The sequence below is a fragment of the Delphinapterus leucas genome, chromosome 7, assembly GCF_059928025.1.
Source record: "Delphinapterus leucas isolate spDelLeu-1000000601 "Yukka" chromosome 7, BTC_Dleu_Yukka2, whole genome shotgun sequence".
In the NCBI taxonomy this organism is placed as follows: domain Eukaryota; kingdom Metazoa; phylum Chordata; class Mammalia; order Artiodactyla; family Monodontidae; genus Delphinapterus; species Delphinapterus leucas.
In genome coordinates, this window is record NC_143135.1 from 29,112,018 (window position 1) to 29,137,774 (window position 25,757).

The 25,757-nt window shown below is 34.4% G+C and overlaps 2 pseudogenes; one reads left to right on the forward strand and one right to left on the reverse strand.

Annotated features, from left to right (window-relative positions):
- Positions 1-25,757, reverse strand: part of LOC111179754 (hypoxia-inducible factor 1-alpha inhibitor pseudogene) — a 97,872-nt pseudogene that overhangs the window by 34,869 nt on the left and 37,246 nt on the right.
- Positions 10,741-10,841, forward strand: LOC115803281 (U6 spliceosomal RNA; annotated as a pseudogene).

The following is a 25,757-nucleotide window of genomic DNA, read 5'->3' on the forward strand; positions in this document are numbered from 1 at the left end:
CCTGCAACCTTGGATTATAAACTTAATCTGGTGCACTTTCTTTCTTTATCCAAAAAATGTCATTATATAAAACGAATCTAAGCTGAAGCAAAATTGCTTTTTACTCTCATTGTTTTGTAAAATAAAACTTAAAATATGGGGTTAAGGATAAGTGGTCATCTGAGTACATTTTTCAAAACAACACTTTGAAAAATGTAGCTCAAATTTGATTCAGCCAAAAACGTTGAGGAATATTTATTCTTCTCCTTAAAGTTCTTATCATGGTTTTCCTTTAACCCAGTAATACTTACAGTCTAACATTTGTTGTCTTGAATCTCTTGACATGTTTAGATGAGTACTGTATCCTAAGTAGGCATCTTTCTGGCAATAAAATTGGTAATTAACAAATATCAGATCTTACAGCAGCCTTGGTAAGCAAGTATTTGGGTAGAGAGAGTGAAAGATGAAAGGGTATCAAGAGTTTTATAGAAATTTTCTCTATGTCCTTTAAATTTATGCTATTTAGAACGTTTTCAAAATAACATGACTTAGTATCTTTTAATCTAAACATTGTATTGTAGGCTGACTAATGCCTCCTTGGTGATGTCCATGTTCTATTTCCCAGAAACTGTGAATATGTTGCCTTACAAGGGAACTTTGCAGATGAGATTAACTTCAGGATCTTGCTACAGGAAGATTATCTTGGATTATCCAGGTAGACCCAGCATAATTACAAGGATCTTTATAAGAAGGAGGTAGGAGGGTCAGAAAGCGTGAAGGCAATGTGATAATGAAAGCAAATATCTGAGTGATATACTTTCAACACACAGAAAGGGGCCATAAGCCAAGGAATGTAAATGACCTCAAGAAGCTAGAAAAGGCAAGAAAACAGAGTCTCCCCTAGAGCTTCCAGTAGGATCCAGCCTGCAGACACCATGTCTTTATCCCAGTGAAACTGATTCCAGACTTCTGGCCTCCAGAATCGTAAGAGAAATAAATTTCTCTTACAAGCTGCTAAGTTTATGGCAATTTTTACAGTAACAATAAAAAATTAATATATCTTGTTTTTTCTTAAAGTGTTGAAATAAAACTTGTATAGCTTGTAACTTAGTATAAAAATTATAAATAAATGACTTAGAATAATACCATGACCTGATTTTTTTAAATTAAAATTTGAACATTAATTCAAGTGGCATTGAATGTCTAATGACATAGGTGGCACACGCTAACAACGGGAGAAACTTCAAAACAGTATCATGTAGAATACATACTTCGGAGTGAAAGTCATAGTGCTTTATGCCTGGCCGTACTGCTTACTAGCTGAATGACATTGTGCAAGTTATTTGCCTTTTGTAAGTGTCAATTTTCCCATCTGTAAAATTAAAACATTAGCTACCATTAATAATGTTATAGGAATTAAATTATAATAATGACAACTTAAACATAAATAGTAATTTTTATGTGCCAGGGAGTGTTCTAAGCTCTTTCTATCTATGAACTCACTTGATATTAACAAAAACTTTATCAAGTAGGGACAATTTTTATTCCCATTTTACAGAAAAGGAAACTGAGGTGTTTAGTAACTCTTCCAAGGTCACATAACTAGTAAGTAACAAAGGGAGTATTCTAAACCAAAGTTTGGTACCATACTCCATGCTATTAACCACTGCATTAAACTTGGGCCAGTACCCACAGAAAGAGCATAACTAGATGCATTATTAAAGTTCCTTATGTCTGAACTTAAGAGCTCTTTACCTTTTTCACCTAAACCCACTTTAAGGAAAACATTTTCAGAATCACAGAGATCTTTAAATAATCCCTGCTAGGTTGATCTCCAAGGTCCTTACAGGCTCCATGAGCCTATAAAATGGTCACTGTCAGCTCTCAAAGGTGTTAGGTGGTCAAAGTTCCCTATCCAAGGAGATAAAACTCTTGTATGTCCAGATGTTTTGATTAACTGACCACTTCTATCCTTTCCAGGCCACTGAATCTATAATTAATCTACCCAGAGAAACATTTTTAAAAATCTTAATTTAAAATATCATTGTTCCAAAGGATAAAAATGATTTGTCATTGGAAAAATACTTGGTCATGAATTAATTCCAGCTTGTCTTTTCTAGAAGTATGCTTATTTTAACATAAGTCAAAAGTTCCACTTCAGTACAAGATGTAGAAGGAAAAATACAACCACCCCTAAAAAGGTCTTAATGGGATTTTTAGCAGTTTATTTTTATCTTCAAAGGAACTGAGAGAATATTTCTAAAGGAAAGCATAAAATGTTTCCCATTCTACCCAAAGCAGTTGTATTTTCAGAGTGGCACTTTAGCCCACTGTGTTCGTATTAATTTTCAGTGCTGTGAGCAAGAATGGCAGTGTATATTAACACCTCATCTATAAAGGGAATGCTGAGGCCTTTCTCAAGGTATTAGTCACCGCACCTTGGGAACACTGCTTGTGCTTCTGCTGTTGGCTTCAACGCGGAAGGATGCACATGCTTTGATTCTTAATGAAACATGCATATGATCAAATTCGTCACCAAGAGCCCTGAAGCTTCAACAACTTTTCCCAAGCTCAGAAAGATTTTCCAGGCATCTTCTGTTGTTTAAACACCATTGTTCTATGCTGTATAAAACATCACTTCCCAAATAGAATGTTGGAAAGAGAATTATCATGTGAAGGAGGGAGGTCTTTCTTAAAGGGTTTTGTATGTTTAGCACCCTTATTAAGATCTTCAAACCTGATATTCCCTAAGGTTTAGTTTTCACAAATCAGAATTTAAAACTTCAGTTCAGCTTATTTGTCTCTCTCATTTTCTAGGTTGTAAATTATTAAGGGTAAAGACTATACCATATTCATTTTTGTAACCCAAGCACTAAGAATTAAAGATTCCACCATAAAAGTCATTCAACGACATTAAAAGAATGTCGTAAAGAGAAAGAAACCAGAATCAAAGAAATCTCCCTTCCTTAGGTATTTGCTATCTATTAGATATTGATTTATATATTCTCTGCCTAAATAAATATTCAGATCTTTCCAGTCTAAAAAATATTCATAAGCTTTCCTTAACACTGACAACTTTTTGGTTGACTCAGTTCCATTTCCTTTTCCTTTCACTATCGAATTCCTGAAAAGAGTAGTCTCTATTCTTTGTTTTTTTTTTCTTCAAAATGTGTTCACTTCTTAGCTCCTGCCAACTGTTTCCTTCTCTCAATTTTCTACACAATTATTCTTCTCAAGTTTACCAACTACTTCCTGGTTATTATTTTTATTTCTACTCCTTAATCATTATTTCATAACATTTCACACTGTTGCTCACACATTTCTCTTGGAACTATTTCCTCTTGGCTCTTCATCTTTGCTATCTCAGCCCCCTCTCACCCCACAACTTTCATAAAAGAGCAATCTTTCTACTGATATCTTTAAGGCTCTTACTTCAGTCTTTTGTTCTTACTCTGTAATCTCTCCCTTGGCAATCTCATTTATCGTTGTCTATCTCCTGACTTTTTCTACCAAGTTTCAATGCCATATTGTGAACTGGCTACTTCTCCCTTGCCTCTCCCAATTATAGAAGCTGAAACATTAAAATATACATCTTGCGTAGTCCCAGTGCTGGTTTTATAAGTGACAATCTTTGCTGACACACCTTTTCAGCTTTTTTTTTTCATCCTTCTCCCTTTTTTTGCTCTAAATATGGATGTGATGGCTGAAGACACAGTGGTCATTTTGTGGCCATGGAGACAAAGGCTAGGAATGGTGGAACAGGAAGACATATAGTACTTGTGTCCCAATGTAAAAGGTGAGGATCACTCAGCTTTTAATCCAATTCATGTATTTCAAAGCCTTTCAATCCGTAAGGCTAAAGCAAAGGCTTGAATAACAAAATCAGATTAACACTGAAGCACTTACACCAAGCGCAAAGAATTTTTCACACAAAGAATACAAAACTCAAAGATCTTTCTGTTTTGGATTGGCTACCCAAGCTGGGGATTGTGTACTGCAAATGAGTCCCATGTCATTAGTCCAGTACCCATACAGACCAAGTGAACATTTACATATGAAAAATTGTATGCTGTATCTTCAGATTAAAGCCATATCCAAGCTTGTCTCCTTCTTTTTTTTTTTTTTAATTTCTTCACTGGTCAAACTTGTCTTCTTCAAAGGTTGTGCCACTGACTACAATGAATGCTACAGATTATTTGTATGTCTCTGTTTTATTAGTTCATAAATTCCTTCAACAAACATTGAACACATGCCATTAGACTATATGCTAGGTAGTGAGGATACAGAAATGAGTAAAGCATAGTCTCCTCAACCACAGCGGGCAACTCACTTTAGCTTATGTAACGTATTGATAAAGTGGTGAAGGAGTATTATTGACTGAACGTTGATGTGCTTGTGTAAATTCTGGGCTTAGTGGATGACCATACATAACCCAGTACTGCTAAGGGAACTTCATATTTCCCCAACTACATTGATTCAGCCCAGATAAGTTTAAATTTACTATTTCTGTTTAGTTGTTTGATGAGAACATCAAGTTCACATACCAATAAAAAATAAAGAGGTGGGTTGGGAACAGATTTGGGTCAGAGGAGAAAAAGCAATTGTTATTTATGAAGATTGATCTATCCATTTATCTATCATCTACATATCCTGTAACTTCTTGGGGTCAGTGTATTCCTTTACTCAGTTCTGAATATGAAGAATTTCAAAACTTCCCACTACTATTCTTTTCATTTTCTTCACCTCTGTATGAATAGATTTGCTGTCTCCACTGAGTTATTAGATCTTGCAGACAAGCTCACTAAAAAATGTTGTCAAGAGAGGGGAACTTGACTATACCATGAACTCTCTCTATATATCCTCAGCCTGTTAATATAGCGGCTCATACTCTAGGGGGAAGATGGCCAGATTGATATGCTATCTTCCTTGCATAGTTGTCCATGTATGAATTTATCTGTCTTCAAGTATTAGATGTTGAATCAACAAAAATGAGTATTGCATAGTAATTAACAATTGCAGGTGAAACTTTATTTTTGATGATGGAGATGACAATGACGGTCATCCCTAAAACAAAAGACTTATGATTTGTGATTATATAACCATCTCATTTGTTTACCTCTTCCATAAAGCTTGCCCAATGATGTCAGTTCCAAGTATTATTTCTCTTTTCTGACTTCATGGCACTGATTTCTTATAACTCGTCATTGACAACCATAGTTATTAGCACTTCTCTTCAAAACAATGAATATATATTCATTGTCAGTTTTAAGCAAGGGAGTTTGCTAGGCACTGTGGGGAATGTGGGTTGACCAATTAAGGAGTAAATTGACATATTCATAAAAGATTAACCTAAAATGGATTATGAAATATGATATAAAATATACAAAAGGGGGCTTCCCTGGTGGCGCAGTAGTTGAGAATCTGCCTGCCAATGCAGGGGACACGGGTTCGAGCCCTGGTCTGGGATGGGATCCCACATGCCGCGGAGCAACTAGGCCCCTGAGCCACAACAACTAAGCCTGTGCGTCTGGAGCCTGTGCTCCACAACAAGAGAGGCCACCATAGTGAGAGGCCCGCGCACCGCGATGAAGAGTGGCCCCCGCTTGCCACAACTAGAGAAAGCCCTTGCACAGAAACGAAGACCCAACACAGCCAAAAATAAATTAATTAATTAACAAAATCCTACCCCCAACATCTTCTAAAAAAAATAAAATAAAATAAAATAAAATATACAGAAGGGGCACTTGACTTTATAGAGAAAGACACTGCAGAGTCAAAATGTACACTTAGAAAACACATTCATTGTAGATATGATTCCATTTCCTGAGAGCTTTACTCCAAGCATATTTAATCTTATGTTAAACACAGTCATAAGTAACTGGCTCACTTGAAATTTGGACTGGAGAAAACTCATGATATCTAATAATACTCAAATGCTGTCCCTTTCTAAGGGTTTCTATTTCAATGAATAGCCAAGTTGGCACCAAGCCACTTTCTCATCTTTTATTGCACAATTGTTGGTAGATTCCCTTAGGCATGATCATCTGGGAGACGTTTCTGCCTTTGTTATTTTCACATGCACATAATGAAAAATCCTCTAGAACTTTAGATATAACAAGTGTTTCAGTTCCTTGAGCTAAAGGAATCCAACAGACATATACAAATACATACACACACACACACACACACACACACACACACACACACAGATATACTCATACATTTATATATAAACACCCACTCCCACACCACACCTTATTTCCTAGTCCAAAGAAGAACAAGTAGAAAATACTCAAGGAGCACATCAGGAGACAGAAAAACCGCAACAACAAAAAGAGACACAACCACTAAAATATTGTCATTAGGAGTTACTAAAGATAAAGGACATACCATTCCCTGTTTTATAACATTGACATTTACAACCACAATTTTGAATCACCAAGGAAAATGTAACTTATGGTCATTGTTATGGTTACAAAGTAAGGGAGAGGTATGTGTATAACACTTCAGCTAGAATGCCATCAAACTGTTATAAAATTAAGAATACTTCACTACTCAAAATAATAAAAATCACTTATAATATTTAGGAGATTATTTCCCAAATTTTCCACCAAAAGGAGGTTTTAATGTACTGCCCTGGCTTATCTTATCATTTTCAATTTTTACTGCTCTCCTGTGTATTTATAGCCTGGCTCTCTGAATTAGATTTTGAGATCTCTGGGCAGGAACTAATATATATTTACATCATTCCTCTTTAGGAGAAAGTATAGAAATGTTTACTTTTTAATATTCTCTTACAGAGATATAAAAACATAAAACCCGTATTTTATATTATTTTAAAGCACACAACTCTGAAATAAACTCTAGTTCAAACATAACAGCAAATACTTTTTAATCATTAGATTAAGCCTGCTCATTCTCAGTGACATGAGGGTGAGACTGGAAATAGAATATCATTAAGTCAATGATTTAGATGAAGCATAATAATTTGCATTTGTAGTGCAGAGCACATTTCATTCACGAAGAGGATGAGTAACTAGATTTGTCTTCCTTCCCCATAAATTACTAGAATTCAAGTGGCATAGTAATTATGAGTGGACTGACTGCTTTTCATGTTTGCCACCTTGGTTTTCAGAGCTACTTGCAGCATTTAATATAGCACTTATGTGAGCTCCCAAATTTGGGTTTCAATGATACTTTTCCAGTTTTGAAAAAATCCAACTTTAAGTCAGTTGTACAGTAAAATATTTGGTCCCAAGTATCAACTATGTGCTTTGTTTATATAGTTTAGGCTGGGCTTTTTAAAGGCCTGAGTGTTTAAATAACGTAATTTATGAGATAAGTTTCTCTCTACCTCCTTAGTACAGTAAGGAATGAGTGAAATTAGAATATTAACAGAGACAAAAATTGGGTCATCAATGCATAGATAACCCCTTTTGTAATCCAAAGACACTTTCCAAAAGCAATCAGAACATGTTAAGTTTTGAACTGAAATCAAATGGCTTGATTTTCCAAGGTGAATTGAATGTTTAAGAGATATTTGTAAAACTCTGCCATAGTTTTTCCCCTGTATATTTTACCAGAATTTTACTTTGTATCCCAAAATTGCAAAAGCTTTTGGATTTGAGTTCCTGGGGTCAGTGAGGTGGCATTGTAAAACATATGTGCAACAGTGGCATAAACTGAGGTGCACCTGCAAAAGGAGGTAATCATCTCTTGCTGCTCTTAGGTCTCAAATTATTTCTCAGCTTCTCTGAAAAATAAAGAGCAGCTCCGTGAAGGTTTGTTTTAACTTCCACTTTAGTTTCCAAGGGGCATCCTTCATTATTATGTTACTTACACATACGATATACCACATAGCATGATTTAAAAATACATTAATATAAAAGCTATTGTTTTACTAAAATAGGGCTTTGTGACATGAGCATTTCTCATTATTTACTTCTCCCTGTCTAAATATATTATACATAATTGACTCCTTTTATAGAAACACTATTTTCCTCTTTGAAGCCTGAGATAGTAATTTTCAAATCTCTCTGAGATCTGCACATCTTAGTTAATGGCTGATATCAGTTAAAGTCATTATTGGGATAAATCTAAAGATGAAGACCTAAACTTGAATAAAAGAAAATCATTACAAGAGAATCTGTTCTCTTAAATTCACTGAAAAAAAATACAAAATTTACATTTTCCTATTTTTTTAAGGTTTGGTGAGAAAAGAGAAATACATGAGTCCAAGAGGAAAATCTTTTGAAAATAAAATTTGTGCCAATAGGACAATAATTTGAATTAAGTAGGATTAACACTATCAAAAGGTGATGTTTAAATGTTAGTTTTTAAACTGTTATGTAAAAATCATGATGTAGCGACCCTAAGAAACCATCCAAATCAAAAACAATAAGAAAAAATAGAATTGTAATTTCATCTTTAATGAAACTAAAACAAATTTATAACTCTCAATATATAAAAAAGGGTTGCAAATGCAGTGAAGATCAAACAGGTAAGAAAACTGTACCTGCAGCTGCAGATTTCAGAAAAACAAAGGCATCAGAATATAATTCTCCAAAGTTGATGGCACACCATGAGGGGATGAAACTAATGACTCCTTGTTTTATACAACAGGAATGAAATTTACCAGTCAGCAGTGGAATCCCCAGAAGCTCAACTTGATACCAACCTAAAGCACAGGGAGATGGGCTGAAAGAGAACTCAAAACTACTCCCACTATTTGCCCAAAACAGTGTCAATAGAGTGAAGGTTAGATACTCTTTAAGCCAGTATCTTTGGACTGAGAGGGAATAATGGCTTAAAGAACTCACTAACGGTCAATGCTCTGTCTTGGGGAAGTTAAGTTTAAATACTTCCCAGCATAGAATACAATCCTGGTTTTGAAATAACACAAAAGCCAGCCCTTTGCTGTCTATAAGAGAGACACCTAAAAGAGAGTAACACAGAATGACTGAAAATAAAAGGCATATCTGGAAAAGGAAAAACACTCCTCCCCCAAAAAAAGCATGGGTTACCCTTAATATCAGTTCAAGGTAAACAGTAAAAAACAAGTCAAAGAAAGGTTCTATAAAATGATAAAGAGTATAATCTCCAATAAGTACTTTGGAATATTTATTCGCCTAATAACATACGATCCAAATACATAAAATAAAAACTTAAGAAATGTAAGGATAATTGTCAAAAGTACCTTAGAAGTAGGAATATTTAATTTACTTCACTTTGTCTGAGATAAATCAATGAGTTAATATATAAGTTAAAAAGCAGATGATCAAAAGCAAACTTCACATGCAGATGTCAAAAATGTATGTGCTCTTAAAATTAAGGCCTCATTTTTAAGTGCTCATGGAATATTCAAACACACACACCTAAATTTTGCCTATATATGAGTAATAAAAAAACCTATAAAGAATTTTTTGAAATAGTACTAAGACAGTTATGGTAAGTAAAGTAAGTCAGACAGAGAAAGACAAATACTGTGTGATTTCACTTATATATGGAATCTTAAAACAAAATATGTAGAATCTTTAAAAACAAAATAAACAAACAAACAACAAAACAGAAACAGACTCATAATACAGAGAGCAAATGGGTGTTTGCCAGAGGGGAAGTGGGTTGGGGCATGGGCAAAATAGGTGAAGGGGATTAAGAGGTACAAACTTTCAGTTATAAAATAAATATGGGGGCATAGTGTACAACATAGGGAATGCAGTCAATAATATTGTAAAAACTTTGTATGGTGACAGATGGTAACTAGACTTATTGTGGTGATCATTTTATAATGTATAAAAATATCAAATTAATATGTTGTATACCTGAAACTAATATAATGTAAGTCATTTATACTTCAATAAAAATAAATTTAAAAAAACCTCATCAACCATGAATTACAAACCAGATAATAATAATAACAAAATAATATCTTGACATTTTATTACTGTTTCTTAAACAACTCTTCTGTCAAAAAGAAGATAATATTAAAATTATGACATATTTCAAAATACTTATAATGAAATAATAAATATCAAATGATATGGGTTATAGCTAAAGAAGTATTAGAAGAAAAATCATAGCCTTAAAACATGTTTATAAACAGTACAGGATAAAAATAAATATAATAATCATCCAACTTAGAATGCTTCAAATAAAGAAACATAAATAAACTAAGAAAACAAAGTGAAGGCATTAACACCAATAATTAATAAATGAAGAACTGACAATATAACATACCTAATAATTTGTCTTAAAAATACTTTGCTTAACCTGATCAAAAAGTGAGCAAACACAATGCATAAAATAAGTAATGGGGAGAAAACCACAAATGAAGAGGAAATTAAGGGAGTCATAAAGGGACTAATTTATAAACTTCATATATATAAGCTCTAAAGTAGATAATTTTCTAGGAAAAAATAATTACCAAAACAGACTTTATACCTTATTTCATGGGAAAATATAGCTGTCAAAGATCAATACCATCTCCAACACACCCTCTCATGCCAGGACTAAAAGTTGCAAGGAAGATTTCTACCAATTATTTAAAGAACAATTAATGGCAAAGTCATTTCCAGAACACAGAGAAAGAAGCGATACATTTTCAATTTTTTAATAAAACTAACATAACATTAATATCAAGACCACACACACACACACACACAAACAACTACAAGGAAATTTCATCTGTGAATGTCAATGTAAAAGTCTTAAATAAAATACTGACAAACAGAATCCAACAGAACATTAAAAAATTAACATAGGGTCCCTTTGGCAGCACGTATACTAAAATGGGAAACATACAGAGATTAGCATGGTCATTGCACAAGGATGACATGGAAATTCATGAAGCATTCCATATTTTTCTTTTACAAGAGAACTCCCATAAGTGTATCAGCAAATCCCTCAACAGAAACCTTGCAGGCCAGGGGAAAGTGTGATGATGCCTTCAAAGTGCTGAAAGAAAATGACTGCCAACTAAGAATACTTTACCAGAAAAGCTGTTTTTCAGAAATGAAGGACAGATAAAGACTTTCTCAGACAAACAAAAGATGAGGGAATTCAACACTGGACCCGCCTTACAAGAAATGCTAAAAGGAGTTGTTCAAGCTGAAATGAAAGACACTAATTAGTAACATGAAAACATATGAAAATATAAAACACACTGTTAAAAGTAAGTATATAGACAAATTAAGAATATTCTAATACTCTAATATGGTGGTGTGTTAATCACTTAACTGTAGCATAAAGGTTAAAGGATAGAGTATTAAAAATAAATATAGTTACAATAATTTGTTAATGGATATGTAATATAAAAAGATGTAAATTGTAACATTAAAAACATAAAAAAGGGAGAGGGAAGAGTAAAAGAGAAGAGTTTTTGTATGCAATCGATGTTAAGCTATTATCAGCTTAAAATAAACATATCTATAAGATTTTTAATGTAAGGTAAACCATAAAGCAAAAACCTATAGTAGTTACACATAAGATAAAGAGAGGAGAATCAAAGCATACCAGTAAGGAAAATCATCAGTTCACAAAGAAAGACATGAAGGGAGGAAAATGAGAGAAAGGAATTACAAAACAGCCAGAGAACAACTACTAAAATGGCATTAGTAAGTCCTTATCTATCAGTAATTACTTTAAATGTAAATGGATTAAACTCTTCAATCAAAAGGCATAGAATGACTGAATGGATATATGACAAGCATCATATCAACAGTGAAAGGTTGAAAGCCTTTTCTCTAAGATCAGGAACAAGAGAAGGGTGCCCACTATCCCTACTCCTATTCAATATACTACTCCTAGTACCAGAAGTCCTAGCCAAAACAATTATGTAAGAAAAAGAAATGAAAGACATCCAAATCAGAAAGGAAGAATGCAAGTGTCTGTTTGCAGTTGAAATGATCATATATATAGAAAATGCTAAAGATTCCTCAAAAAATGTTTTAGATTCAGTAAAGTTGCAGAATACAAAATCAACATACAAAAATCAGCATCATTTCTACACAGCAACAATGAACTATCTGAAAAAGAAATAAAGAAAACCATTCATTTACAGTAGCATCAAAAATAAGAAAATATTTAGGAGTAAATTTAACCAAGAAGGTGAAAGATCTACATATCAAAAACTATAAAACACTGATGAAAGAAATTAAAGAAAACACAAATAAATGGAAAGATATTCCATGAGCATGGATCAGAAGAGTTAATATTGTTAAAATGTCCATATTACCTACACCAAAGCCATCTATAGATTCAATAATCCCTATGAAAATTCCAATGGCATTTTTCACAGATATAGAAAAAACAATACTACAATTTATATAAAACCACAAAAGACCCTGAATAGCTGAAACAATCTTGAGAAAGAACAAAGCTAAAGGCAAAACATTGACAGGGGAATGGATAAAGAAAATATGTATACATTATATATATGTATACATATAATACATAAATTAATTTAAAATATATAAAATACATTTGGACATGTATATGTGATATAAATATTATATATATAATAATTTTATATACACACACAATGAAATATTATTCAACCATAAAACAAAAGGAAATCCTGCCCTTTGTGACCTGGATAAACTTGAGGGCACTATGTTACATGAAATAAGTCAGACAGAGAAAGATAAATACTGTATAATATCACTTTTATATAGAATCTAAAAAAGCCACACTCATAAGAACAGAAAATAGATTGGTCAATTCCCGGGGCTAGGGGCAGGGAAAATGAGATCTTGGTCAAAGGGTACAAACTTCCAGTTATAAGAGGAATAAGTTCTGGGGATTTAATGTACAACACAGTGACTGTAGTTAACAATGCCATACTATATACTTGAAAATTGCTGAGACAGTAAATCTTAAATGTTCTTACTAAAAAAACAACAAAAACATGGTAATTATGTGAGGTGAAGGTTGTGTTAACTAAACTTATTGTGGTATTTATTTTGCAATATATATGTGTATCAAATCATCACATTGTACACCTTAAACTTAAACATTGTTATGTGTCAATTATAGCTCAATAAAGCTGGGGGAAAAAGATTAATACACCATAATCTACGACATGGGATTGATACACTCAAAAAGAATATCACAAAACATCATGACAGATGCTAACAATATATTTGATAATGTTTAAAAAATATATGCTTTTTTTTTTTTTTTTGCAGTACGCGGGCCTCTCACTGTTGTAGCCTCTCCCACTGCAGAGCACAGGCTCCGGACGTGCAGGCTCAGTGGCCATGGCTCACGGGCCCAGCCACTCCGCGGCATGTGGGATCTTCCTGGACCAGGGCACAAACCCGTGTACCCTGCATCAGCAGGCGGACTCTCAACCACTGCACCACCAGGGAAGCCCTTAAAATATATTCTTTTTAAAAATTTGATAAAGAAGGAATAGAAGAATACCTTGTTAACATTATAAAAATGCATATCTGACAAAATAAAGATCATATTTACCGATGCAGCTCTACCAGTATTCTCCTTAAGGTTCAGGGAGAAATTTTTGCCCACTATTATTTAACATTTTTCTAGGTAAAATATGGAAGAATACATAATGGGTTGTTGACATGGGTTATTTAGGATGGAGAGACGCTGTGGAATAGGGGAGAAAAAAGGGGGAAGAAGGAAGGCAAATAGAAAAAAAATTTTTTTAAATCTACAAGGAGCATGCATATGATTATGTTTATGTAAACATGTATCAGCATATCTATGTGTATATATATATATATATATATATATATATGCACACCTAATCAAGTTAAACTATCCTCAAAAAAAAATAATAATAACCACAGAAACTGCTATCATGTTTTGTAGCAATGCTTCTCAAACTGTACTGGTGAAAGGCCAATCTTTTATTTTCACTTTATCGTGGTTAGATAATTTTAAACAACACAATAAAAATGAATTGCTAAAAGAGTGTCACAACAACAATGGATGTCACAAACATGTCAAATTGCTCTAAAAGTTTCTAAATGTTTGCTTTTAATTTTTATTCTTATCTTACTAGAGACCAGTATCAGTCTATGGGCTGTTTTACACAAAGGAAGACTCAAAAAATGCAAAAACATCCTCTTCTCTTGCCCAGAAAGATTCAACTTCAAAATGAAGCTAATTCTCTTTAAATAAATCTTTATATATTATTAAATCACCTTAAAAGTTCCCAAGAGTTTTTGGAGCTATATAGATTCCAAATTCACATGAAAAAATAAGCCAACTGATTTTGTCAAAAATAACTCTGGAAATGAAGACCAATGATGAGGGATTAGACCTACCAGCCATGAACATATTTTAGATCTACAATAATTGAAATAGAACAATAATGGTACATGAATAGACACACAAATCAATGGAATTATAATAGAAAGTCCAAATATAGATGCAAACATTTTTAGAAATTTAATTTAGATAAAGTTGGCCCTTCAAATAAGGGGATATATTAAAGACTGGATTATTAAAAATTAATGTTGGGACAATATGGAAGAAAATAGACTGGATTTGTATATCAATTATTATAGAAATTATATCTTTATACAAAATATTTTAATTTAAAATATTAATCCATAAATTCTATAGAATAAAACATAGGGTTTTTAAAAATAATCTCAGTGAGAAAGGCCTTTCTATGTAAAATACATAAACTAAGAGGTGATTTAAGAAAAGGGTGGTAAGTTTACCTACACTTTAAAAAATTTGCATAGTAAAACAAATACCTTAAACAAAATTAGACAGTAAACTGCAAACTGGGAAAAAATTGCAACTCATATCACAAAAGTTTCAATTATTTATATGTAAATAATATCCACAAATCAATATAAAACATAATAAGAATGGAAAAAGTAGTCAAATGCTATTAAGAGTTCACAGAAAATGATAAATGAATAAATCTTAAACATATGAAAAAATGCTCATCTTTACCCTTACAAAGAGAAGTGTAAATTAAAATAATAATGAATTACCATTTTGATCTTTGGCAAAAATCAAAAAGTTCAGTAAGGCATTGTGTTGAAAAGAGCATGGGAAAAACAGTACTCTTATTAACTGTTAATGGAAATATATAGCATTATATAGATAAATTGTCAATATTTATTAAAAATTTCAAGATTTACATACTCTTTAAATCAGTACTTCAATGTTTAGGAATATCCTTTAGATAGAATCCCACATGGTAAAAATGATATTGTATAAATTATATTTATTGAAATATTTTTATCATGAAAATGTTTGGAAAAAAATAAAATCCCTTAGACAGTGAATTAATTAATTTAATGAGGGCACATCCATGCAATGGAATATTATATGGCTAATAAAAAGAATGAGGCATTTCTCTCTATATATATCCATATGAAATAATCTCAAAAATATATTGTTCAATGATAAAGCAAGGCAAGGTAAAATATGTAGATAATGCTAACATTTATGTCTCACAATGTGTACACACATATGTAATATATATTTGCATATATGTAAGATGTATCTTGACAGATTACATAAAAATAGCATCAGGGGAGGGAAACAGTGTGGCCTAGCAAAAGAGGTGCAAGAGAGACTTAACTGTAGACCCTTTTACAACTTTTGGATTTTTACACCATATTTATGAATTAACAATTTTAAAAAACAATTTATTAAAACACATAAGATATATAAAGTAAAAGTAATAATACTATAAGTAAGGCTTGTATATAATATAAATTAAGTGATATTCTCTCTGAAGGTGGCAGTTTCCTCATCTGTATAATAATTTTGATCCCTGTGGACCTTTCCAACTATAAAAGTTCATGTCTATGTTATGGAATGTTCTTGAGAATGACACACGTATATTATATTTTTGGATAACAACATATATTATGCTGAGGGAGTTAGTTATGAAATAATTAACTTCTTGTTGTATTTTGTAAATGTCAATCAAAGCAGTTCAAATGCAATAAAAGCTCAAGTGAGTTAAAATTAAAATCAAAATTGCAGTCTTGAACTTGGTACTGTTTACCCCGGATTTTTAGCTGGGCTCTAATTATTTGGGTTCTAAGAGAAACAAATCTTATCAGATATTTGAATTGAAAGGATTTATTTGGACATGAGCAGAATATGTTACCAATATTATATATCTGTTGGAGAGTAAATGAATGAGTGAGTGGGTGAGTCACAAATAAATGTACCTTATTATTAGGAAAGGCAAGGTAATTAGTTGAATCAAAGAACAGAGTTAAGGGGCCATTCAGGATCAAGATTCTGAATGAACAGAGCTCCATCCGGCCTCCCTTCAGGCCCCTGGGGATCAACCTCAAGTCTTTTCCAACACTTTAAATTCTTTTAATGGTTTCTGTTTGTTGTTAGGATAAAGTCCATATTTCTTAACATGGCATTCAGTGCTCTTGTGACATTACTAGTGCTTACTCTGGAGACTCATTTCACATTACTCTCCTTCTTCCAATCCATACTTTAGCCATTTTAAACTTTCACTTCCTTGAATGTACCATGTTCTCACTTCCTTCTGAATCTTTGAACTTATTTTTTCCTGTGCTGACCCTCAACCCACTTCATTTCTCCTCTGGCTTATATTATATTTTGGTTTCAATGTTAACGTCAATGCACCCATGAAACCATTCCTGATCCCCCTAGACTATTCAAAGTCTCCTTTTCCTGTGTCCTCATCCATAGCATTACATATACCTCTTATCCTAACGTCACAATTTAATATAATTACCTGTATAATCATCTTTTGTCTCCACCAGTCTAAGATCTATGAGTACGTGTCTCATTTATTACTCTTTCTCCAAAATCTAACACAACTGTCTGTCACTATTCTATTTCAAACTGCTGCTCCTAACACACACACACACACACACACACACAAACACACACACACACACACACACAAATAACCCACTTTCTTGCCTTATTTTTCTCCATAGTTTTTTTTTTTTTCATTTAACTTAATGTATTTTAACTTCTTCATTTTATCATCTGTCTTCTCTCACTGTTATGAAAACTCCATAGGGCAGGGATTTTTCTCCATTTTGCTCATTGTTCTCTCCCCAGAGACTAGTACAATGTCTGGCACATAATAGACACCCAATAAACTTTCTTAAATGAACAAATAACTGAATGAATGATGACAGATGCTCAAGAAAACAACTGTGTTTTGAATGAATGCATCATGCCAACAGGCAAGACTGAGAAGTGGTCTATACTTAAGATGAGTTAGTTTGGATCCTCAAGGTTAGCAAATACCATATTCCCACTTAATCAATAACTAGACCCTCCTGGAGAGCTAAAAGATGGTTCTACTCCATATCTTCACCTGATTCCACTTTAAGGTTAAAGCTTTGGTCTTATTCCTTTTGAACCCTCAGCTGCACCAGCACAGTGCTTTGCATATACTACACAAGATACTCAGTAAATACACGTGGAAAAAAGTAAATGGAATCACCAATACACTCTTGGTATTATAATTTTAGGAGTTACTGAAATAGAATGATTGCCTATAAGAAAGTTCGGTGGGGAGGAGGTAATTCTAAACTTTGGCCCTGGCTGGAAGGTTCCTTGAGGGCAGCTCATGTCCTCATAATTCCCACACAAACACTGGAGAGGCTTAATGATAACATAAGTCTGATTTTGACTGTATACAGTTAGGGATACCTATAAGCAAACATCCCACTGAAGGTTACAAATCATGTTGAAATCCAAGGCTGTTCCCATTGACTGGTGAAAGAATTAGGGAAGAGGAGAAATCGATTCTGAGCCACCACACCAGGCACAGTCAAGACTCTTGTTTGATTCTTTAACTAGTTTTTACTGGACACTGAAAAGAGAGCATTCATCACTAGAACCCAGGTTTGGAGTCTCTTCTTAGCGATGGGCAGGAAAGAGTTATTCTTCTCACACATCCTATCAGCTCATTATAGTCAGCTGGAATCTATCTCATTCCAAAGTTCCAGATGCCTTCCCTCTGAGAAGCAGAAGGGAAGTTGGAATTTTACAGGAATTTTAACCTGTAAGTTACTAATTACAGGTCAAAATTCGCTTTATCCACAGTTAAAACAGAATATCCTTCTCTTACTCCTTTCCCCTATTGATACAAGCAGTCCCAACTGAGAAAGAGTTAAGACAATATATTCCCTTGAGACATCTCTGTTTCCTGCCACCTCTATTTCAGAAGCCAATGGATTTCATAAGACGTTGCCCAGAGTTAGCCAGTAGCACTTTCAGTAAATGCTAGGTACATTTATTTTGGAAGGAAAAGTTTGGAGAGAATTTGAACTGAATTGCCCAGAATAAAGGGATTCACAGAGTCTACTGACTTCTAAAGAAAACACTACATGTTATGTATCATATCCAAGGGGTGTTGAACTAAAAATGATGAGACATTTGCCTGAGTCTTATTCTTGATAGTTTAAATTTTTCAATCTATGGAGAATTCTTACCAGTAACTATTCAAAACCAGCTGCCATAGGAGCCATTGTGACCCTATTCCCACCCTTGCAGGGAACACTGGTTCTATGTTGAATCTGGATATTTGCTTCTAAAGAATGCCACACCAGTACTGCTTTATGCCTAGTCATGAAACTAGCACTTTCTGTCAACTTCTCCACAGTTCCTAAGATGTGAAAATTGAAATAATTGACATCACAATACCAGACCAAAGAACTCCAGAACTGAATAAATAGCACATTTGTGTACCCCAAAGCACTATCACATTACTGAAATATTATGATAAAAACAAAAAAGAATTTTTTATAAGTACAGATATGATATATAATTAGGCACGATCTTTCTGACCATAGATTACCATGCTTTGCCATTCTTCCCAAACATGTCTCTGGCCAATTTTCCACCAGAAAACCCTTTCAAAGGCACAAAGGAGAAACAGCAGAGCAGTATGACATAAATACATGCATGTGTATGTACATATATAAACTAACTAACTTTGAAAGGGGTCCAGGTAACACAGTCAAACAGATGAAAATTCTGGAGAGAACTCTGTATGTGAGGACAATTCCCAGGAAAAACATGATGAGTTGTTAGAAATAGCCTGAAGGTGAAGGAGAGAAGACATGAATCTATTGGCCCTGGGATGTAGTATAAGATACAGCTGAGAATGGTAGGATTTAGAGCAAAATGTCTCAAACAAAGAACTTTATAAATTCTAAAAGTAAATTGACCTTTAGCTCCCATCAGGAAGATATTGTGTAGCTTAAATGTTATGAGGTTCCTTCCCTCTCTTAGACAATTTTGGTCTCTTTTGCATTTTTTTACTCTTCAATGCCATATCAAATCCATGTGGCAGATTAACCCTGAACAGTTGAGAAATTATTTCTTTTGCAAGTTTGAAATTCACTGATGTTATGAAGTTTTCACTATATATGTTAAGTGTTTAACACCTGTATCATTGCTAGATCTAAAAAAAGAATGTCAACATCTGATGTTTTCATTAAAAAAAAATAATTCCTGAATCTAAAATAATGAAAACCAAGAAGTCCAAAGTCAGTTTTATTTTAACAACCATGGAAAGGGTGTTAGTAGTCTTTCCCAGTGAATCTAAAGGTTCATTCAATTCATTGACAATGAGTGGGGTAAATCTGAGGAGTTTCTATAGATTACCCTCTGAGGGTAAGCAAACCAATACCGGGTGAATGATGATACAACTACTGGGACATATTTTGCCATTTAAAAATCCAGCCCAAGACTTAATGTCTTAAAACAACAAAGATTTGTTATCTGTCATGATTCTGAGAGTTAATTGGGCAATTCATAGTGGGCCAGTTCAGATGGGGCTGAATGGTGTTGGATGGCCTCACTGACATGACTGATGATTGAATCCATGTTAACTACAGTGATGGAGATAACTTGGTCATGCATCTTTCATCATCCAAAAGGCTAACACAAGCTAATTCGTGTGGTGGTGGGCTCAGTGCTCCCCAAAATAGCAAGAAGATAAACTCCAAAGTGAAAGCACTTTTCAAGACTCTGCTTGCATCACATTTGCTAAGAACCCTTTGGCCAAAGCAAGACATGTGGCCAACCCAGAAGCAAGGGGTAGAGAAACAGACTCCACCTCTCTTGATAACAGTTGAATTGTTAAAGGCATGCATACAGGAAGGAGAAAAATTGGGGGTCCTTTGGCAATCTACCATAGGAACAACAGAGGAAGGATGGCTTGTGAAACTGACCTCGTTCTAGGTACCCTACAGAAAGCCAGTGTCCAAAAGTTGTTTTAGAAGACTTTTTATGGTTTCTTGGTACTGGAAATTACTCTAGAATTAGAAAGATATTTTCCTGCCGTGATTCAAGGACACTTAACAAGTCATCATCGTTCCAAAAACAAACTTTGATGTGTAAATGAGTACAAACATAGCCCAGTGGAAGACAATGGAAATCTCCTGGGTAGAGAAGAGATGCTGTTAGCTAGTTGGAGCCTAGCAACTCCTGGACTGTAGTCTTTCCATCTGGTGTCACTTGCCCTACATTGTGAATCCATCTAGTTTAGGCTTGAGATGTTAAAGAAAGATCTAAATACAAAGTCTCACTAATAAAATAGAAAAACAAAACAGTACTAAAGAAATATGTTTATTTGGTCACAACACCTGAAACTGCTATTAGGTTTAGTAACATACCCTAATGAATTTAGATTTTTGACCCATTTAGGATCCTGTATTCTATAAATTTTAAAAGACTACTTAAATAGTAGTTCCTTTACCGTTAACAAAATAATTCATGGTTAATGGTAATTTCTTTACCATTAATAATATAATGTTATATTCATTTACCCTCTATAATATAATTCACAATTTTAAACCTCAGACTGATATCATGTTTTGCTGTTGTTCAAAGAATAGTCTTTATGAGCTCAGGACTTTCTTGGATTGATGACAGAGGGTGATCAGCACATTCTACAATGAAACAAAGAGATCCTTCTACATCTCAACATTCATAATGAAAGCCAGTCAAATTTGAAAATATTTTCTTTCACTTCAATCAGATTTTACTGGATTTGCTGCTTTATGAGTCTATTCCCATCTGGTCTAGGTTCTTTCTAATTTTCTAAAATAATTCCACCAACAATACTTTTCAGTCCCGGAACTTCAAAGAACATTAACACTTTAAGAAAATGTAATTAACCTCTAGTTCAGAGATATTTGAAAGGTTTATCTCATTTGTTGACTCAATTTAGTAGTTGCTGCCAAAACACTGTATTGAGAAGGATTCTGAGGTCATGTCTGGTCTCAGGAGAAAAGAATACAGTGATTGATTAATGATGTCTGCTACGGAAACTAGCATAAAGACAATGGAACTTATCTTGCTCTAAATCAAACTTGCCATTTTAAAGACTGAGGAACAGGCAGCAAAAGGGACTTATCCAAGGTCTCACAGTATTCAACGATAAAAAAGTCCAATCTAAGAACCCATCATGACTTCAAAGCCAATATTTATTTGGACATTTGTCATTCTTCAGCTGACCATAATCCACTTCCCACTATTTTTATCAGTTCCTCACTGTGTGCCAACATAGTTGGAAGACAATTCCCAGTGCTTGCTTCCTATGGCTGTTCCTCTCTCAAACCATAGTAGCTGGGACCTTCCTCTACCACTCCTGGCTGTACCACAGAAGAAGCCAATGAGTTAGGCTTTGTTGATCTGGCCTTTGTTCTTGAACTCTAAATCTTGGACGGATAGTGCAAAAAATGAGGAAATGTAGGAGAAAACAGATGATTCCAACCATCACAAGAACCCATGAATCATAGAGTTGCTGTGGTATGACTTTGACTATGCTTCCTGCAGCCTGGCCTGCAAAGCTCCATTTTCTAAGCCTAAGTCTACCAGCCAATTGTCAATTATGGGCATCCCTGCTATTTGTCCAATGCATCTCCTTTTGGCTAAGGCCAGAGATGGTTTTTGTTGCTTCAAACCAGGGACTCTGAATGATGTTTTACTCAGCTCCACAGTCATGAGGAAGTATTAGCTTTCCTAATACTTTCCTCAGCCAAGTCATACATTTACCCATATAACCTCCAAAATTAAATAAAATGTGTTCCATTGAAAAAGATGGAAAATATGGTCATTTGACAATTAAAAACATCTACAACCATTTCATCTCAGATGGTGGAAACAGCACAATTATTCCATGGTGTTGATCTTCAAGTTTCATCAACATCATTTTATTCTTTCAAAAATGATCATGAAAAAAAGCAAAAATTAAATAACTGAAATGAAACAAAGACTTTCTACATTTAAAGAGAACTGCCTGGGAAAAATTCCCTTACTTTTCTCTACCCTATCTATGTTCATAATATATCACATTTGTTAACTATAGGCTGTAAAGAACATGTGTTTCTAAGATTAAAGGCTGGTTTATAGACCTTTGTTCATGCAAGACGTAGCAAACTCATAAAACTCTTGCTACATACAAAGTCTGCGCTAATGTATTTTTGGCAAATACTATACTCCTAAGCCCTGGTTTACTTATCTGCTGTCAGTAAGAAAAGGTAAGAGGACATGCTGTCCTGGAAACTCATAATGTATTTCCATCACGCTGGTATCACTTTGGGGCCAATTCATAGAGTATATATTACTCTTCTTGGCTATTTACATTAAGACTCCATTTAAAAATTTTTTTTCCTTTAGCCTTTCTGTCTTCATTAATGAAAAATGCTACATTAAGAAATTTCTGCTTGGTTTTCCTTCCTGTTTCATATAGAGATTCATGTGTAATCTGCAAAGCAGCCTGAAAAGAATGGCATAAGTAGTCAAAATATTTACATATTTTCCTGTAAAATATTTCATAGAAAGATTTAACAGGCATAAGTAAGCTATGACAAGCATGTTCACTTATCTGAATAGAAATACTTTGAGCTGATTTCTTGGCACTGAGAGGAAAGCTGGTTAAGTGACATCTCCTTTTATGGAATGCAATGATTAAACCCATGAGTTGTGCTTACCTTCTCTAAGAGGGTCAGTTTGATATGGAGTTGTTTTCAGTAAAGCTCAGTGTACTATACCTGAAATCATAGAATATGTCACTAACATCAGCAAGTAAAGCAAAGCTAAACATTGAAATTAAAACAAAAGAAGAAATGAAAAAAAAGAAAAGCAAAAGCAATAAACCATCACTACCAAAAACAAACATAAGTTTGTATGAGAGTGTAGTAATATATAGATGAATAATTTCACAGAAAACTGAGAAAACAGTGAGTGCTCATATATTAAGAAATATCTTACATTTGAAGATGAGAAATAGGGTATCTCAAAAGAGGGTTTTAATGAAATGATTTTTCTATAGGCTAAATGTAGGGTTTTTTTATTGTTGTTTTTTGTTTTTTTGTTCTTCATGAATTGTGAGAGAAATATAACTGGAGAATATTGCCATGATCTCTTGCAAGATCTTTCTTCAATAAAGAGAGGAATGAACGGGGACATTTATTGATCCCAAAAGGTAAATGCCCAAGCTCAGAAACCCCTGTCTACTTCCCAGAGGAGTGAGCTGTAATTTCACAAGCTATGTAGAAGGCTCAGAGATTCTCCAATGCTGAAGTCATCAGCATTTCACATCAGAGACTATGCTGAAGGGTGTAAAATGATAAATACTGGGCATCCGGAAGCCCAGATTCCTAACTCACCATGATGACCTGAATTTCACCTTTATTTCCCACTCTTCTTTACCTGGCGGTTGAAGATAAGTCCTTTCTCTCAACATTGATTTCCGAAGTGAAATGAGTAAAAAGTTGATAGCATTTGCATGGTACCCTACTTTGGTGAGGAGTGGTAACTTGGAATAAAAATGCTGGATCCACTTCCTATTATGCCAGAAAGAACTGGATGCCACAGCCTCCCCACCAAGACTACCATAATATATAGCTTATTGCGGGCTTCCCTGGTGGGGCAGTGGTTGAGAGTCCGCCTGCCAATGCAGGGGACACGGGTTCGTGCCCCGGTCCGGGAAGATCACACATGCCGCGGAGCGGCTGGGCCCATGAGCCATGGCCGCTGAGCCTGCGCGTCTGGACCCTGTGCTCCGCAACGGGAGAGGCCACAACGGTGAGAGGCCCGCGTACCGCAAAAAAAAAAAAAAAAATATATATATATATATATATATATACATACATACATACATATATATTGCTTATTGGCAAGAAGCCTCCTTGTTAGCAGCTCTGATCACAGAGGTTTCATTCTAATCTATCTCAAATTGCTCAGCTTGGAAATACATAGGCAATAATTCCTGTCTAGCAGGATTTCAATAGCCTCATAAATTCTACTTTTGGAAAATATTCAAACTAAGATATCCGTTCACATTGTTCACCACCTTATACTCATTTGCACAGAATAAGATGTCAAACTGAGTATCTTAGAAGATACAGTTCTGGTTGTCCAGCATTTGGATTGATTCTCTGCCATTAAAAAAAGAAGAAGAAAGAAAGAAAAGAAAAGGGTGGTCAAGTGAGACAGGGCTTCCATCTTAACCCAACTGCTAAGGATTTAGAGGATGACAATCTGCCCATTCCAACATGACTCTCAAAGGAGTTGATGGCAGTTGTCAATTTGTGTCTTCAATTTAATTTGTTTTTCAAGGCATTTTTAAACCAAATGGAGTTGTCCCAATTTTTAAAAGTTTAAATGTGCTTTTCTTCCTGAGTTTAGAGATATCTGTTAAATTTTTTCAATAAAAGAGGATGTTAAAAAGCAATATGCAAATATTGAACTGTGGTCAAGATTTTTTAAAAACTGAGAGGAAAGAGAGAATCATATTTCTCTGAACTTTTCCCACCTAAACTCCTGTATTCTGCCCCAGAAATAATAAGATGGATGGACTATTCTGGGCTATAAAAGAGAGTCGACTATTGGGAGACATTTCAACTCTTTGTTTGAACAAGATAAAATATTTTTATAAAAAAATCTCTATCAATTTGAAAGGCAGTATGTATATAGGATCAATTTAGAACATGGAGCATAGAGTTTGAAGTTACAGAGACTGGGGCTCTAATCCTAGCTTTAGCAAGTCATAGCTGTGTTACTTAATTCTCTGAGCCTCTTTCTTCATCAATAAAATGGGACTAATAATAGTATATATTGCATGAACTTGTTGTGAATATTAAATGAGATGTCAAATGTAAAGTGCCTACCAGTTTATTTTGGATAAGGCACTTAAAAAGTTTTAGTTTTATCAGATAGCTAGATGACAGATAACTGAATAGGCCAATAACTGTTCTCATGAACCTTTGCCATGGCTGCATACCTACTTTCCCTGGGTACCTAGGCTTTATTCACTTTATCTCTCCTGGATTGCTGCCCTCCAAGTGGTAAGCTCATTTACTCTTTTGACGTTTACTGCCAGCCCTCTGTGTACCAAGCACCATGATATGTGCCCAGAAGGCAGAAAGAGCCAGATGTAGTTCCTGTCCTCAAAGAGCTTTCAGATGCAGCATATATGAGAAGGGGCCAGTGGCGGAGGGATGTTGACAGTATTTACAATGTATACAACGATGAGTCATGATAGGGATGTATAGGAGTGACTAATCTGCCTTCTTTGGGGTGGGGTGGAGGACATAGCTAACTATATGGAGAAGACTTCTACTGAGCCGAATATGATTTAGGAATTAATTCCCAGCATAAGGAGCAGCAACACACAAAGACAGTGACCTCCTGCAAGAACAAGGGGGTGGATGTGCTTAGAATTCAGGGAAGGTTCAGGAAGGCAGTAGCAAGTGTATGGATGGGACATCATCTAGAATTACTGAATTCAAAGCTAGAATTAACTTCATGGATAA